Source organism: Alexandromys fortis, unplaced genomic scaffold (assembly GCF_014885135.2).
Source record: "Alexandromys fortis isolate MF-2015 unplaced genomic scaffold, M_Fortis_MF-2015_v1.1 scaffold_70, whole genome shotgun sequence".
NCBI lineage: Eukaryota > Metazoa > Chordata > Mammalia > Rodentia > Cricetidae > Alexandromys > Alexandromys fortis.
Window position 1 is genome coordinate 7,391,144 of NW_026067955.1, and position 17,707 is coordinate 7,408,850.

The 17,707-nt window shown below is 50.1% G+C and overlaps 1 protein-coding gene across 9 annotated transcripts in view; it reads left to right on the forward strand.

The window, feature by feature from the left end:
- The first annotated feature begins 343 nt into the window (after window positions 1–343).
- Megf11 (multiple EGF like domains 11) overlaps window positions 344–17,707 on the forward strand; it is a 330,639-nt gene continuing 313,275 nt past the window's right edge. For all 9 annotated transcript variants that reach the window (XR_007593522.1, XM_050151800.1, XM_050151803.1 and 6 more), the window contains exon 1: window positions 344–470. The gene's annotated coding sequence lies outside the window, so the exon portion shown is untranslated. The remainder of the gene's footprint in view (window positions 471–17,707) is intronic.

Consider the following 17,707-nt stretch of genomic DNA (forward strand, 5'->3'; position numbering starts at 1 on the left):
CGATGCGAAGGAGATAGATGCAAGAGATTACAAGGAAGGGAAATACAGAAAAGAGGGAGCGGGTAAAAAACCGGTAAAAGAGCGAGAAGGGTGGATGCAAAGTAGGGAAGTGAGAGAGAACCGAGTGAATAAAAGAAGGCAACCGAAAGCCAGAAAAAGGAGCGAGCAAAAGCACGCGATTGCTTGGTCTGAAGGACCAAAGAGGGAAGAAGGAGGTGGGAGGAGGGAGAGCGCAGGGGGGAGGGAAGAGGGAGGGGCCGAGGGACGCAGGAGGTGGGGGCTGCCGAGGCAGCAGTCGCAGCGGCTCCAGCCTCCAGCACGCTCACTCGCTCTCAGTGCCCGGAGCCGGTTACCCGGCTCAGGGCGGTTCGCAGCTCGCGCTCCTGCCGGAGAACCTGAAGCCTCTCCGGCTCCGGGGCACAGGACCGTGGGACTGGCTGGCCCGAGCCCTGGGCACGCCGCGGAAGCAGGTAGATGGCTGGGTGGGGTCCGCGGGGACCAGGAGCCTCGGAGCACTGTGGGTGCATTGGGCCGGGGTGTTGGTTCCAGTCCAGGGGAGGAAGCTTTGCAGCTTCAAGACTAACTTTCCACCAGCTCGGTGGATCTCCAGGCTGCTCTGGCCGGGTCCGGGCTCTGGGAGGCGAGTTTGGCGAGAGGCAGGTGATGGCTGGGCTTGCTGGAGCGCCCTGGGGTCCGTGCGAGATGAGGAGAGCTCCGGAGTGAGCCAGGCGCGCGTCCTCCGACCGCAGTCAGTACGCAGCGGCCGCCGCCTCCACGTGCAGGGAAAGACCCTAGAGTCACGGCGCGGGTGTCCGGGAGCAGGAACCTGCCAGCTCTGCATGTATCTGGGAACTCCCGATAGGGAGCCACCCCAGATGTGCGGAACTTGCGCCCAGCACCGCGTCTTTCCCACCCGGGAACCGACGCAGAGCTTCGGGGCGGCGCACAGGTCCCCGCGGAGCCCAAGCCCAGCTTGTGCCTTGCGCAACCTGGACTCACTCTTCTTTTTCTTATCCCGACCCCCCACTCTCTTTGAGGGAATCCGGATGCTTTGCAGTCCTGTGGGTTGCCCCCGGTGACATCCCTCCAACCCTCGGCGGCGGCCTCAACACCCAAAGTTAAAAGAGAAGCGAGTCACTCCTCTTGCACTCGTGGGTGACTATCCCGAAGTTCCTAACTTCTCTCCCAATCGCGGACAGTAGTGTTGTAGGTGGGAACACGGGTGGTCCTCGTGGCTGCCCTGCGCGGCCACCTTCCTCTTAGACTTGATTTATTCTTTTAATTTTTAGGGGGAAAAAAGACTTAAAAATAGGTAAGAATCGTTCCTTGCGAGGATCAAGGTCGCTAATGGGACGGAGCCATCATCCGTTTGCAGTCCGGGAGCGCCGGATCTCTGCTTAGCGTAGCGGGTCGCAGAGCCCCCGAGCCCCAGCTGCTTTTTCCTGGAACTGACTCCCACGCTCCATCCCACTGTCGCCGCGTCTAGGGATCTGTCCCCGCGAGCCCCTGCCGCGAGGCCGACGTCGGCCTCCTTTTGGACTCCTTTTGGTGATGCTCCAAGTGACTAGGATCAGGCTCTCCCACTCCTCGCCCCTCCGGAAGCCAATAGAGCAGGGCCTCCCGAGGGTTTGGAGGATGCTTATCTGGAGGTTAGTGCTCCCGGCCATCCCAGCTCTCTGTGGCTAGGTTACTTGTGCTGGGCGCCTTCGCGCCCATCACTCAGCTGGGGAAACTGGGGTTAATGTCCTGACCAGGTGGTGGCGCGCGGCAGGCGGCCGGGACTGCCTGAGCCTGTCCCGGGTGGCAGTTTTGGCTCCTGGAGTCCAGAGGCTGGATTCGCCGACCCTCACCGCTTCCCTGCTTTTCTCCCGTCTTTGTTGGACTGCAATCCGAAATGGTCTCTTGTGAGGCTTAGCGCAGGTTTAGAGGTGGCAAAACAAGCTGAAGGTCTTTGCGTGGAGGATCGCCTACCAGCGGTTGCTCCCGCTCAGTAGGTTGGGTTCAGTGCTCCAGAACATTGAGATTAACCCCCAGCCTAGGTTGCGGCTCCTCAACTTCTGTTCCTTTGGCGGATTTCCCTGAGGTGTATATCAAGCACGGGGCTCTCCATGTTGCTCATATACTGTTTAAACGGCTAGAAAATCGAAGCTTATAACCGCAGTCCTTTCCTTTTCCTCCCATTCTACAGATCAGCCATCTGAAGCCCAGAGAAGCAAAGGGACTCGCTTAGAGCTGGCTAAGGGGAAAGCGGGAAGTAATCCTGTCTTCCTGCCAAAGGGCTCGGAACCTTTTCTAGCTTTCCTTACTGACTTCATCACTTCTTAGCGCGAGGCAGGTGTTCCCTGTTAGGACACTGCACTGCAGAATGAACAGGCTGGAGGGCCAGGAGGTTGGCAGGTTAGAGGCAGGACACCCGATATTCAGCATCTCCCAAGAGGAGCCATGTCTATGGTCTGCAGTTTGTGCCAGCACTGTGTCCACTTGTAAGTGCCACCGACCTGGCTCTCGGGTGGTCCGTGAAGCAGCCACAGGCAGGCATTCTGAGGGGAAACCATTCCTGCAGGATGTCGAGTGAGCCTCCTGAACGTAGCCACTGGAGGAGAAGGGCTTTACTGCTAACCCCGGGCAGTAGAGTCTCCTGGGCCAAGGACTTGAGAGCCAGGGCCAAGGAGAACTCAAGTTCAGCCTCTGGCCCACAGCTCCTCTACCTCTATGGAAGTGAAAGGTGAGCCTTCACTCTGAAGGCAGAACTTGGTGACCCTAGGGCCAGGGACACAGCTGTGGAAGCTGTGATTACCTCCTTTCCTCCTGCTCACAGCCCCCCTCCCAGGTTTCAGGCATTCCTCGGCTCCTTCCCAGCTTCACTTTTAGACTCTAGGTGCTGGCAGAGGAGACGGCTCAGCCAGGGGAGGGTGCTTGCCGCCAAGCCTGATAACCTGAGTTCGAGGCTGGAAAATCAAATGGTGGAAGGAGAGCTGATTTGTCCTCTGACCTTCACAGTCTTGCCATGGCCTGCACCCTTGCTCCCAGAACATACATACACACATGTGATAGAATCTAGGTGCTTGGCTGTTCTGGGCTTTGTATGAGTTGGGCATTTCTCCTCGTAAGAACATTTGGTCAGCAAGTTAGTTCTGCAGCTCAGCCTTGGGCCCAGGGACCCAGCCCTGATCAGACAGGGACTGTCCCCAACTCATTATGCTGCCTGCCTTGGTCCTACCCTCCCTATGCTTACAGTCTACTTGCAAGGAGGAGGCATGTCTATAAAGGACATCTGTAGAATGGTTGGCAGTATAACAAATGACCCCAACCTCCCCTCAAGTGGCTCAGGGCTCCGTGGTGACAAGGTTTGAAACAGTCGGTTCTGTGGTTTGGAAAGTCTGCTGGTTGCCAGGGGTGACCCAGGAGGGCTGTATTGCTGACCTTATAAGTGGCCCTGGAGAGCTGCCCTGTAGAGTTTCTTCTGGTCAGAGCCTGGTAGGAGGCAGTTGGTGACTATCGACAACAGATCTTGCTAGGTCTCCATAGAGACCGCTGCCAGGTGACTGCATACTTCTGAAACTCCAGCACCCACAGCTGCGTGGCAAGCTCTGGAGCCCCACTGGACAGATGGGCAAGCAGACCTTGAGTCCGAAGACGGCTGTGTAGTCAGAGGGACTCAGTTGCTATAGAATCCAGCATGCCTATGTCCCATTCAAGTTAAAATGCTCTTCTGAGCTGGAGAGGTGGCTCGGTCAGGAAAGTGCCTACTATGGAAGCCTGAGGAGTGTGATTTCCAGAGCCCTCATGAGAAGCTGAGTACGGCAGTATGTGCTTTGTAACCCCACTGCTGAGGAGGTAGAGACAGGAGGCTCCCTGGAACTCAATGGACAGCCAGTCTAGCCTCGTGGGTGAGTCCCAGGTCCCAGGGAGAGACCCGGTCTCAACAACAAGGTAGCTGGCTCCTGAGGGTGACACCTAAGGTTGGCCCCCAGCCCTCAGCTTACACACTTCCACACGTGCATACAATCTCCATACACATATGCACGCATGCACACACATAAGTAAACAAACATAAAAATGGAAACCTCGCTCAGAAAAAAACCAAAACAAAATAGGGCGGTGGTGGTGCATGCCTTTGATGCTAGCACTCAGGGTGGAGACAGGCGGATCTCTGAGTTCCAGGCCAGAGAAACTCCAGTTTCTCTGGAGTACACAGAGAAACCCTGTCTTGAAAAATACCAAACAAAACAACCAAAACCAACCAAACAAAGAAACAAAGCAAATCTCACAAAAGACTGAAGCCCTTCCTTCTGTCTGGGATTCAGTAGGGGTCATGCTTCCATTGGGAAAGGTCTTATAGCAACACAGCTCCTAAGCCGCAGCCTTGGCTTCTGATTCAGTGGGCCTGGAGTGGCCTTGCTAATTGCCATTTCCATCCTGCTTCCCGCCATGCCGATGCTCTCACTGTGGGAACCACACTTCAGGTGTGGAGAACTGAGGAAAGACTGATTTTCCTGAAGACACTACTGGAGTGGGGGCTGGGGCAAGGCTGTGATTTAGCACCAGGGACTCCCAGGACAAGCTTATATGTGGTCCCATCCCCCCTCACCCCCCAGGTGGCCGTAGAATTAAAAGAATATTTTATCTTCATCAGCACACACACAGAGAATATATTGTCATGTAATTAGGGAATAAATAGGTGTCGCGTTGGCTGCAGACTTCTGTGCCCCGTGGCTCTGTAGGGGTTTATTAGAGTGGTGTTATAATTGAGAAGGTGTCATCCACTCTCTGAGCCCCTCATAAAACTTTCATGGCCAGGGTGGTCATTGTCCAGAAAGGTGTGTCTTCGTTAAAAAGAAAGGAAGCGGGTTGGGAGGTGGGCAGTTCAGCTAGTAGAGTGCGTGCACCTGGGTTTGAGACTCAGCATCGAACAAACCAGGTGTGGTGGCCCAGGCCTGTAATTTCAGCATTCAAGAGGTGGAGGGGGGGGGTCAGAAGTTCAAGGTCATTTTCCACTAAGCTGCAAGTTCAAGGAGAGTTTGAACTATGTGAGACCCTGTCTTAACATCAAGGTGGGGCGGGAGGAAGAAAGGAAGGGAGGGAGAAAAGAATAGAAGGAAAAAGGAAGGAAAGAAGAAAGGGAGGAAAGAAAGAAGGGACAGCAAGATGGTTCTCCTGATACTGGATATTGTGCTTCATCTGACAGTTTGCACAAAAGGTGTTCTGAAGGAACAAAGGAGAAAAAAGAAAAAAGGAAAATGAAAAATAGAACTGGGCATGGTGGTGCACGCCTTTAATCCCAGTACTCTGGAGGCAGAGGCAGGTGGATCTCTGTGAGTTTGAGGCCAGCCTGGTCTACAATAGTGAGTTCCAGGACAACTAGAACTGTTTGTTACACAGACAAACCCTGACTCAAAAAATAAAACAAAACAAACAAAAAAAAAAAAAAAAGAAAAAGAAAAGAAAAGAAAAAAGAAACAGCAGTTGGAGCAGAGCAAGGCTTCCAGGAGTCTGCAGCACACATTCTGTTTGTTGACACCGTCTGTCTGTCTGTTTTGGATTTCTGTTTCAGACTTGGAGCTGAATCTCAGCTCCAAGGGAGGGGCGCCTCTTCCATTCTGTGCTGGGGTCCATCTACCATGTGTGTTAATTAGGCTCCGAAGAAAAGAATCATAACAGAGTTGTTCTCCCTAAATGCTGGTATTTTTCATCTGGATTCTATTTATTGATTATTTTACAGTCGAGAAGGAACAGCAATCCATGTTTTTATTTCTTTCTTATTTTTTTTATAACAAAGCTAGCTGCAGGAATTATGCAGACGCAACTTGTCTGTTCCGGAGCAGGAAGTTGGAATTCATTCAACCTGACTCAAACATTTGGGTGAGAACTAACTGAGAAAGACATTTCAAAGAACAAATATTTAGGAATTCGAACTTGTGTTGGTGTCCTCTTGGGCCAGTGTGAGTACCTTGCATGTATCTTGATTCTTGGAAGGTGGAGGAAGAGGATGGAGGACCAGTAGTCAATATGTTAAGACCACTGTTAGAATGTGAGGTAGAAACTTAGTGGGGATCAGCCAGACTCAGAAAAAGGAAAAATGATATCTTTAGAGACAGCAAAGAAGGGGAGATTCAAAATCAAACATAGATGGACTCTTTACTGAATGTCCAACCTTGGTGTAGGCTTAGTGATGTGGGGACTAGGACTTTCATATGTCATTTATCTTTCATAACAGCTATAGAGACAAGAGCCCTTGACTGGAGAGGGTGTCTCAGCTGCAAGCAACAGAAGACCTGAACCCTCCCAGCTGGAACAATAGGGACTTGGTATCTCCTATAAAAAGAGGTCTAGGCTATTTCTGCTCCAAGGTTGTTTCTTTCAGTGGCTTTGCAGCTGCATCGAAGATCCAGATAGTTTTCATCCTCTTTGTTCTCAAGGTCACAAAATGGCTGCAGTGGCTGCAAGTGTTGCATCCTCAAAATCTTCTGCAGAGGCAGAAAAGGCAGCGAGGGGAGTCTTTCCCAGCCTCTGATCAAACTTCGCCTCTTGTCTTCTTGGCTGAACTTGTGATCCAGTGCCATGCCTAAACTAAGCAGAAGCAAGGGGAGAGATGTTCACAATTGTTCTAGAGCAATCCTGGTTGGCTGTTGAATCTCAAAAAGGAAAAAAAGTGGAAAGGAGAAAAAAAGCATCAAACATCTATCAGCTATAGAGCTCAAGACCTGGGTTTGAATCCCCTCTCTATTCTCTTTAAACCTCATGACTCTGGGCAAAGTATTTTAACCTTTTATGCCTCAGTTTACTCATCTGTATAATGGGGTTGATTGGGAAGATAAATCTGAGTTAACCCAATAACTATATTTGACCAGTACAAGACAAGTAGAAGATTTGAAGGTTTGACCTGAACTATCAGGGAATGTATAACCCAGTTTGGGGAGATGTGTGTGGATTCTATCACACTCATCAACAGACAGTGAGAAGGCAGAGCTAGAGGAGGCTGTATGGCCAGAAAAACAACCATAACAGGAGACCATGCCATTAGTGGGAACCATAGCAGTCATGGCAAGCTTCCTGGAGGGACTAGTTTAGGACATATCCCAAGACTCTAGCACTGAAGTCAAGAAAGTTTAAAGCTCTGTCTGCCTGGTTTAATTTTGCCTTTCCTTTCTTGGTGGTGGCATGGAACAAATCAGGCTAAAATATGGTCTTCCTGTGCAACCACAGGAGCTGCTTTGAGACAGGGTCTTACACATCCCAGAGTCCCTATGTAGCTGAGGATGGCCTTGAATTTTGAGTCCTCCTGTCTCTACCTCCCAAGCATGTATCACCACGTTGATGTTATGTGGTTTGGAAGTTCAAACCCAGGTCTTCTTGCATGTTGGGCAAGTGTTCTACCACAAACCCAGGCTGGTGGTTGATGGTGCTTATAGGGGAGATACCACCACCATGACTCAGAGGCAGCTCCCAGCTGCTCTCTTACAGTGCTGGACTCCTGCCTTACAGTCTTGACCTCTTAGACCATGTCTCAGCATTAACTCATTATATCATCGTCATCATCATTGTCATCATCATCATCGTTGTCATCATTGTCATCATCACCATCATCGTCATCATCATCATCATCGTCGTCGTCATCATCACCATCATTGTCACCATCGTCGTCATCATCATCATCATCATTGTCATCATCATCATCGTCGTCATCATCGGCATCATCGTCATCATCACCATCATTGTCATCATTGTTATCATCATCGTCATCATCATCATCGTCATCATGGTTGTCATCACTGTGGGATTTTTGGTGTGTATTTTTGACATGGAGTCTCATGTAGCCCAGGTTGGCCTCAAACTCACTGTGTAGATAAGGATGATCTTGAACTTCTGATCCTCTTGCCTCTACCTCCTGAGTGCTGGTATGACAGGCATGTATCACCTTGTCTGGCTTTATGAGATTTTTCTTGAAATAAATCTTGCTATGTAGCTTGAGCTGGATTTGAACTGTCAATCCTCTTGTTTCTGTGTCCTGAGTGATGAGACACAGGTGTACACATGGCACCAGTTTGGATATTAGTAGTATTTGATGCCTGACTACCATGGTAAAATCGAATGTTGTCCATTCTTTAGGCATCTTCCATTCTGGACTCTGTTTTTACTGGCAGAACCATATCCTCAGTGCTTGGGCTCAGCTTTAGCAACACCTTTTACTATCCCGTGACTCCTACACTCTCTTCCCAGTGTCTAAGCACAACCTCTGTCTTACTGCTTTTCCAGGATCCATCTTTCAGCCTGAGGGATCCTCTTTGGCATACTGGGTCATCCTGTGGCGCAGGGCTACATGAGGAGGACATACTTTCTAGAACAGTCTGCAGGGCTCTATGAAGGAGACAGTGTAGATGCCAGTGCAGAGGTGGCTGTGAGTTCTGAACCTGTGCTGGGAGCTTATTGTGCAACTCTGAGGCCAAAGTTTCTGTCTTTTCTTCCTTCACAATATCTCCCAAGCAGGTTTATAAGGACCTTTCACCTTACATGTCCTCCGAGAACTCATAGGATGAGGCCAAAGCTCCTCAAGTAAATGCTTGGGGTCTTCACAGTCTGCCTAGGTCTTATCTTTTCTCTTCCCCTGAGCCTCCCTCCTTACCTCTAGGCCTCTTCCCCCTCACCTCTATGCCTCTTCTCTCCTCCACTGCTAGGCCTCTTCCCTCCTCACCTCTAGGCCTCTTCCCCCTCACCTCCACTCTTCTCCTCTTTTTCCCTGCTGGGCCTCTTCCCTCCTCACCTCAAGACCTTCCCCAACCTCCCCTGCTAGACCCCTCTCCTCACCTCACCTCTAGGCCTCTCTGTACTATACCTCTAGGCCTCTTCCCTCCTCATCTCTACTCTTCTCTCCTCCACTGTAGGCCTCTCCCTGCTTCACCTCAAGACCTCTCTTCACCTCCCCTGCTAGGCCCATCTCCCCACCTCGCCTCTACTAGGCCTCTTTGCCAAGGCAGCAAGTCTTGCCTTTCTCCTCTCCCTTTAAATCCCGCTTTGAGCTGCATCCTCATTAGAGCTTTCGTAAGCACTGGGGCCCATAGCGATCTTGAAGTATTGACTTCTCCTTCCCAGAACTTCTGTAGCAATTACTGCCCACACCACAAATTCTGTGTTTAATAGGACGTTGTGGTCTTGTTATTCGGCAACATTTCAAGGCGTTCCTTATCTCTCCCAGTTGGATCCTAAACCCCTTGAGATCTGAGATGGGGTGGGCTGGGTCCTTCTCCGTGGCCAACACTGTGGCCAGTAGGTGGGGTCGAACCAGGGCCTTGTGCATACAGGACGAATCAATGGATATTTATTTGTTGTTTTATTGAGACAGGGTCTCACACAGCAAAGATTGGCCTTGAACTCGATTGTGTAGCCACAATGACCTTGAATTCTTGATCCTCTGAGTGCTGGGATTACAGGCGTGCAGCACTAGGCCTGGCTCTCAGCAGGCATTTATTGAATTCATAAACCACAGAAATAGATTGTTTTCCTGAACAAAAATCACTGTTTTTTTTTTCACTCAACCTCAATTGAAGGGACTAATTTTAATAAGTGCTTCCCATATGTGGAACATTACTTTAGGCAGTTTATAGTCACCTTGTAACTATCTTGCAAGGGTTCTGGGAGCAGAAGTAGCCAGCAGGGGGTGCCGAGGAGGAGAAGCAGCACTGGCCCTTCATCTGTTTCTGCTTTAACTAAGTCTTGTGGACATTCTCGCCACCCCTGGTCTGGGTCTGTTGGTTTCTCGTCTCGTTCTGATCTACTACTTTAGTGGGTCCCCAGAACTCTGAACTGCTTACTTCAGACTGCCAGCTTTCTGGTGAACACTTTATGTGAGGCGGTAAAGGGGGGCAGGGTGAGGCCAGTGGACCAGGAGGGGAAGACTGACTCCCTGATGGCTTCAGGCGACAGTGGGCAGATGGAAGCTTTCCTGAGGTGCCAGGAGCGGAGGGCATGTAGCCCAGGAGGGGATGGGCTAGAGCCTCACTGGGGTGCTATGGTTTAATGAGCACTTGACTGCACGCGGGCTCTGACTTGTGCTTCCTCCTCAAATGAGTGGAGAGCGCACCTAACCAGCACCTAACCTTCCGATGCATGCAAACACAAACGCATTTGAATGAAAGAAGCAGGGTCTTAAAAAGTTCAAGTGACAGGCTCAAACAGGATGGCTACCTTGAATGGCAACCTTTTAGGGTCTTTGGAGGGAGGGTCTTCTTGGGATGCCTTCAGAAGACTGCTTTGGAGTTGGTTTTGTGGGTCCTATCCCTAGGATCTACTTTTCTGCTCTGGGAAGCTGCCCTTCCTGAGCCTGACCTGCCTGCTTTATCACTCAAGCTTAAAATAAATACAATAAATATAAACACCCCCAAACTTTTTCTTTCCTGCAGAGGATGAGCAATAATCTACATATGCAAATAAATGGCATGCCAGCCCCATGAATATTAATTGGGAAAGGGAGTTTGAGGCTCCGAACTACACTCAGAGCCAGCGAGCTGGCATTTTGCAGCCCCTCGGGTGCATGCACGCTGACAATCAGCCCTCATGTTTTAAGGCTGCCCCACTCCCCATTGACCCCCCTCTCACCTCAGGCACTCACCAGGCAGATGGAAAGGATATTAGGTGGACGGACCTGGGGCTCGGGTGGGGGGTGAACTTCACTCTGGGTCTTTTTCTGAACTTGTCTTGGTCTCTTGACTTGGAGTCCGGGCCTCAGCTGCACCAGGGACAGGGCACAATTCTGGGGAACACTGTGAATGTCAAGATGGCTATAAGGTGTGAGAGGGACAAAGCCTCCAGAGCTGGCTTGTTCTGCCTCTTATAGGTAACTAGGGACACAGAGACCTGGAAGGGTGTGGACTTCCCAGAATGACTCCACGCGCTGTGGCAGGAAGCAAGAAGGCTTATTCATTCTCTGCTCTGAAAAGCGCATTTCTTTTTGTGTGTGGAGGAGCGAGTGGGCAGGGTGGCATTTCAAGTTTGTATACTTTTGGGGAAAGAGTCATTCTCTTCTGTGAACAGTCACCCAGGGACAGGTGGCTTCTGAAAACCCTGTCTTGTATCCCATTTGGAAATCATTTCTTTCCTCCCTCAGATTTCCAAATTAGATTACCCGCAGACCAGAATTAACGAGTACTCTCAGCCGGGATGACGGAGGGATGGGAAAAAGGACTGAGAGCCTTCAAGGACCAGGCTGGGGTGGAAACCCACTGGCCAGGCCGCCAGGTGGGAAGGCAGGAACCTGGCAGGCATTTCTCCATCCCACGGGGACTTGGAGGGCTCTGGGGCAAATGGACAGAGAGGAACTATTCAGGATCATCAGAGATAGGGATAAAGGTGGGGGCTTGAGCTGAGGGTGAGTGCTTGCCTAGCATGTATGAAGCCCTAAATTCAATAATTCAATCTCTAGACCTGCATAAGACCGGGGGTTGAGGGGCACATTTGTAATCTTGACACTTGGGAAGTGGAGGCAGAACAATTGGGAGTTTAAGATTATCCTGCCTTACAAGCGAGTTGGAAGCTGGCATGGGCTGCATGAGACCCTGTTCAAAAAAAACAAAAACAAAAATAAAACTACTTTGCCTTGGGTTGGATACACTGGTACCTGTCTGTAATCACAACACTCAGGAGACTGAGGTAGGAGGATCTCAAGTATGAGGTCAGCCTTGGGGGAGACCCATCTCTCTCAAAAAAATATTGGTGTTTTGGGCTGTCATGATTGCTGAGTGGGGGGCTTCCCTAGCACGTGCAAGGCCTGAACTCGCCACTGCTGCAAAAAAAAAAAAGTTAATTATTTCTCTTGCTCTTTGCTGTTGCTTTTGGTGATCAGATCATCATCTTTGGCTTTATTTATTTACTTTTTAATTTTTTTTTCTTTTTCTTTTCTTTTCTTTTCTTTTTTTTTTTTTTTTTTTTTTTTTTTTGTTTTTTTTTTGTTCTCTGTGGTTTTGGAGCCTGTCCTGGAACTAGCTCTCGTAGACCAGGTTGGTCTCGAACTCACAGAGATCCGCCTGCCTCTGCCTCCCAAGTGCTGGGATTAAAGGCGTGTGCCACCACCGCCCGGCACTTTTTAAAATTTTTGACCAGAGTCCTGTAGAGCCCAGGAGACTGGCTTTGATCCTCCTGCCTCCTCCTCTCAAGTTCTGGGATTACACATACACCATTATGCCTGACTCAACTCACCTCCTTCTCCTTATCTATGAATATTAAATAATCAGCCCTACTTCTTTTTTTTTTTTTAAATTTATTTATTTATTTATTAAACATTTCTGTCTCTTCCCCACCGCCGCCTCCCCTTTCCCTCCCCCTCCCCCAACCAAGCCCCCCTCCCTCGTCAGCCCAAAAAGCAATCAGGGTTCTCTGCCCTGTGGGAAGTCCAAGGACCACCCACCTCCATCCAGGTCTAGTAAGGTGAGCATCCACGAAACTGCCTAGGCTCCCACGAAACCAATAGGTCCAGTAGAATCAAAAACCCGTTGCCATTGTTCTTGAGGTCTCAGTAGTCCTCCTTGTCCGCTATGTTCAGCGAGACCAGTTTTGACCCAGGCTTTTTCAGACCCAGGCCAGCTGGCCTTGGTGAGTTCCTGATAGAACATCCCCATTGTCTCAGTGTATGGGTGCACCCCTCGCGGTCCTGAGTTCCTTGCTTGTGCTCTCTCTCCTTCTGCTCCTGATTTGGACCTTGAGATTTCAGTCCGGTGCTCCAATGTGGGTCTCTGTCTCTGTCTCCTTTCATCGCCTGATGAAGTTTAATATTCAGGAGGATGCCTATATGATTTTCTTTGGGTTCTCCTTCTTATTTAGCTTCTCTAAGAACCCGAATTATAGGTTCAATGTCCTTTATTTATGGCTAGAAACCAAATATGAGTGAGAACATCCCATGTTCCTCTTTTTGGGTCTGGCTTACCTCACTCAGGATGGTGTTTTCTATTTCCATCCATTTGCCTGCAAACTTCAAGAAGTCCTTGTTTTTTACTGCTGAGTAGTACTCTAATATGTATATATTCCATACTTTCTTCATCCATTCTTCAATTGAAGGGCATCTAGGTTGTTTCCAGGTTCTGGCTATTACAAACAATGCTGCTATAAACATAGTAGAGCATATACGTTTGTTGTGTGATAAGGCCTCTCTTGGGTATATTCCCAAGAGTGGTATTGCTGGGTCCATGGGTAGGTTGATCCCAAATTTCCTGAGAAACCTCCACACTGCTTTCCAGAGTGGTTGCACAAGTTTGCATTCCCACCAGCAATGGATGAGTGTACCCCTTTCTCCACAACCTCTCCAGCAAAGGCTATCATTGGTGTTTTTGATTTTTGCCATTCTGACAGGTGTAAGATGGTATCTTAAAGTTGTCTTGATTTGCATTTCCCTGATCGCTAAGGAAGTTGAGCATGACCTTAGGTGTCTTTTGGCCATTTGAACTTCTTCTGTTGAGAGATCTCTGTTCAACTCAGTGCCCCATTTTATAATTGGGTTGATTAGCCTTTTACGGTCTAGTTTCTTGAGTTCTTTATATATTTTGGAGATCAGACCTTTGTCAGTTGAGGGGTTGGTGAAGATCTTCTCCCAGTCAGTGGGTTGCCTTTCTGTCTTAGCGACAGTGTCCTTTGCTTTACAGAAGCTTCTCAGTCTCAGGAGGTCCCATTTATTCGATGAGGCCCTTACTGTCTGTGCTGCTGGGGTTATACGTAGGAAGTGGTCTCCTGTGCCCATCAGCCCTACTTCTTATGGCTGCTCTGTGGGTTCAAGTTCCCATGCCATATCCAGCCAAGCCGGTGTCTCAGTCATTTGGATCTTTCTTTTCCAGACAGCTCTGCTTGACTGCCTTGTATCTGTATACAAGGGTATTTGTGTCTCCTCATGGGTCTTTGTAGGTGCCCGTGTGTCTTGGTGTGTTGTGTGTTTTCTATGAATACGTATCTATTGTCTGTTTCTGAGAAGAGTGTCCCGGGAAGGGACAAGAGCCAGTCCCTGCGTGTCTTTGTGGTGTGACTTGGTGTGTTTTTGTCTGCAAGTAGTTGTCTTGAGTGTCAGCACCCTCATGCCTGAACGTGTCTTTGCACACACTGAAGATCCAGTACGGCCAGATCTTGCCAGGCTTGGAAAGCTTACTGGTACACAGAACACCCTGGGTCCTGGGTCCTCGCTAAGGTCTTCAGATTGTCCCTTTCCCCCCCCCCCCCCCAGACAAGCCTCTCATAGTCCCCAGAACCCTTGCTGATTGCCCTCTGCCCCTTTTCTCTACCTCCCTCTAGAGTCTAGAGGTATCCCAGGCTTGGGAAAGCTGCTGCTAGGACAGCCCTGGCCATTTGCATGTGTGTTTGCATCTCATTTGCATGGTCCATACAGACTCTCAGTTCTGCTGTTCTCAAGGTAAAACGTGGTTGGCTTTTCTTGAAGGTCATTATAGCAAGCCTTTTTGGCCTTTTATTTTATTCTTCCTGATTCAGACTTCTCTCTCAGAGCTGGGGGAAAGGGGCAGCAGAAAGAAGCCCCCCCCCCCAACCATTGTTTTTCTCTCAGCTCCTCCAGCTGCCAGGTAAAGGCCCTGGCTCTGTGTGGGGGATGGGGGATGTCCTAGGCTTTGGGAGAACAGTGATGGGGATGATGTCCTTATTCCTTGAGGCAGGTATGGGCAGGAATCAGCCCAGCCTGGGTGTGTGACCTTTTTCTCCAGTTCCTGGACTTAGGTCAGCAGGGAAGTATCACTCCTCACCCTGTTCCTATCTAGATACCAGAGAGGCCATGAACCTGGGCTAGCCTTGGGAAACAAAGGATGAAGTGTGTCGTTTCCTTTCCTTTCAAACCCTTAACACCTAATCGGCCATCTAATGTCACCGAAGGTGTTCCAGGCTGCACCCAAGTAGCACTATTTCCACAGCCCCGCTCCAGGCACCATGTTCCCTCCATGGATGCGGATTGCAGTCCTGGTCTGCTTCTCAGCAGCTGTGTGTGTGTGGTCGATATCGAGCACCGTTCTTCACCACTCTCTGCTGTATCCATTGATTTTTGAGACAAGGTTTCTCCCTGAACTTGGAGCTCACAGATTTGGCTAGGCTAGCTGGCCAGTGAGCTCTAGGGATCCGCCTGTCTTGGGTACACTGCCCTGCTGGCTTTTTGCGTGGATGCTGGGGAGTCTCAACTCAGGGCCTCATGCTTGTGTAGCAGAGACTGAGCCAGTTATCAGCTGAGAAACTCTGTCTTGAGGACAAGATGGACAGGGGTTGAAGAATGATGCTTGAGGCTAACCTCTGGCCTACAGACTCACACATATACACATGAACATGTACACACATAACACCAAAAAAAAAAAAAAAAGAAGTAGAAGAAGGTGTTCACTGGGGACAGGACTGCTGTCTGAGAGCAAAGAGAGGGGGAGCAAAAGGGGTACAAGACAAGGAAGCAAGAGCAACAAAGGCAAGCCAGGCCCAGCTCAGGAGCACCACGGGATGCCCCGATGACGGTTCCTGACTCCATAGCTCTTTGGTTCAAGTACCAGGATGGAATGTTGGTTTCTATTGCCTGGACCTCTGAGATTCTGGCTCCCTCCTTTGGGGGGTATTGCCTCTGGGTGTGAAGACCATTTGACTCTCTTTGGGTTCAGAGAAGGAGCTTGTGCAGGGGCACTGCTGCCCCTGAGTGTGATGGAGGCTGTACCAATGCTGGCTCCCCAGGGGATTCTGGGATAGGAGCAGTGTTAGCTGAGACTGTGACCCTCATGCAGATGGTGGCTGATGACCTGGGAGGTGGGTGGAGCTCAGTAAATTCAGGCACACAACTCCAGAGTCTCATCTGGCCCCTAGTAGGCTGTGGATAGGGCTGGGTGCTGGAGCTAGGTTTTGTGGGCAGGAGCCACCAGCAGCTCTTGACCAAGTGAGGTGTCTGGAAAGGACTCATTCTTAGGTCTGCATGACTTTGCTCGCAGAATCAGATGGAAGCCATTTCCATAAGTACCGCCTTTATTCCTAGCTTGGCTGGGAGTGGGGGACTAGAAAGGCTCCGGGCTTGCTGTTGCCAAGGGAGTCTCACTCACTGTGGGGGGAGCTGGTACCCCACGGCGCTCACACATTTCAGTCAGAGAGAAGGCTGTCTTTCTTGGTAAGCTCTGTTGTGGAGGATGCTGAGTCAGAGACCACGGTGTCTAGATTTGAATCCAGTTCTGCCTTTGAAAGCTGGGTCATCTTAGATGAGTGACTCAACAGAGTCCCCCCACGGAGTCTTTCCTAAGGGCCTGTTGTGGGCTGTGGGGGTGAAGCAGTGAGAACACCAGAGAGACAGACACCCCCCCCCCCACATGCACACATTCCTTGTCCCTGTGGGTGTGCTAGGGTATAAATAAGTTAGTGGATGACAAGGTGACAAAGGATAGAGGGGACAGAGCAGAAGGAGGGGGAGTGGTAGGCTGAGGAGGGACGTAAATGAGGAGGTCAGGGAAGATTTCAGCCAAAGCATTCTAATGCCGATGTCTTGGGAATGTTGCTCTGTGCCTCAGTTTCCCCATCTGTACGTGGATTTATTTATTTATTATTTATTTATTCATGTGTATATGTCTGTACATTGTCCATGTGCACATGAAGGCCAGACATGGGCACTGAGGGTCCTCCTCAATCACTCTTCACCCTATCTTTTGGGACAGGGTCTCTCACTGAACCTGGAGCTCACTGACTGTCCAACAGGCCCCAGGGATCCTCTGGTCTCCACTTATCCAATGTTGGGATTACAGGCCCACTTCCTACTTGGCTTTTTACTTGACCACTGGGGATTTGAACCCAGGTCCTCGTGGCCATCATTTTATACATTGTGCTGTCCTCCCTGCCCTTGCATGGGGCTTATGGTATCACTTGGCACACAGGATTGCTGGAGGGTAGGGCCAGTTAACCCATACATTGGGTGTGGACCTGGCCTGGCACACAGCAAATACTGTCATTATCGTCACAGCTTCTCAGGTGGAAGCCTAGCCTTCCTGCCCCTGGGAGGCACAGCATGGGTTCCAGACTGCGGGATTTTGGCAGCCTTCATCTCCCCAGGAGTGGAAGCCCTGCTCCAGGCCTCCCCAGGTTCTCATTAAAAGGGGACACACAGTTGCTTCAGCTGAAGAAGCAACATTCACATCTTTTTACTCAAGCCTCCGACTCCCAGAGGGTGACTGAGCTGATAGCAGGTTTCAGGTTTAGGAAGTGGCCCCGTGTCTGTCTGTTGTGCTTCTGCAGATGCAGTGAGCTCAGGCCTGGTGGGGCTGGAGGCTGGGGGCTGAGGGCTGGAGGCTGGGGGCTGGGGGCTGGGGGCTGGGTTCCCAGTAGTGAGGCCCTGCTGGCTTCCAGCTCTTGGCCAGGTGACTATGGCCTCTCATTCGTAGGCACTGAGACTCCTTTCAGCAATTCAGATGCCACAATTTACCATGGCTGAGATTTTTGTGGCTGTTATTTACGGCCACTGCAGAGCCGGGGAACCCGAATCCCAGTAGCCCACAGTATAGATATTGCATCTAATCAATCCTCTATTACTATGCAAACGCATCCTATAGGCTACTGATGTCTTTTTCCTTCAAACACTTAATGTATAATTAATGCCACTTTGAATGCCAAAGAAGACACCAGGCCCAAAGCTCCCACTATGATTTATACCTGCCCAGACAGGAGAGTGGCTTATCTGTCCCCGTATCATTCTGCAGTGGGTCTCGTCCCACCTTTCCGGTGGGTG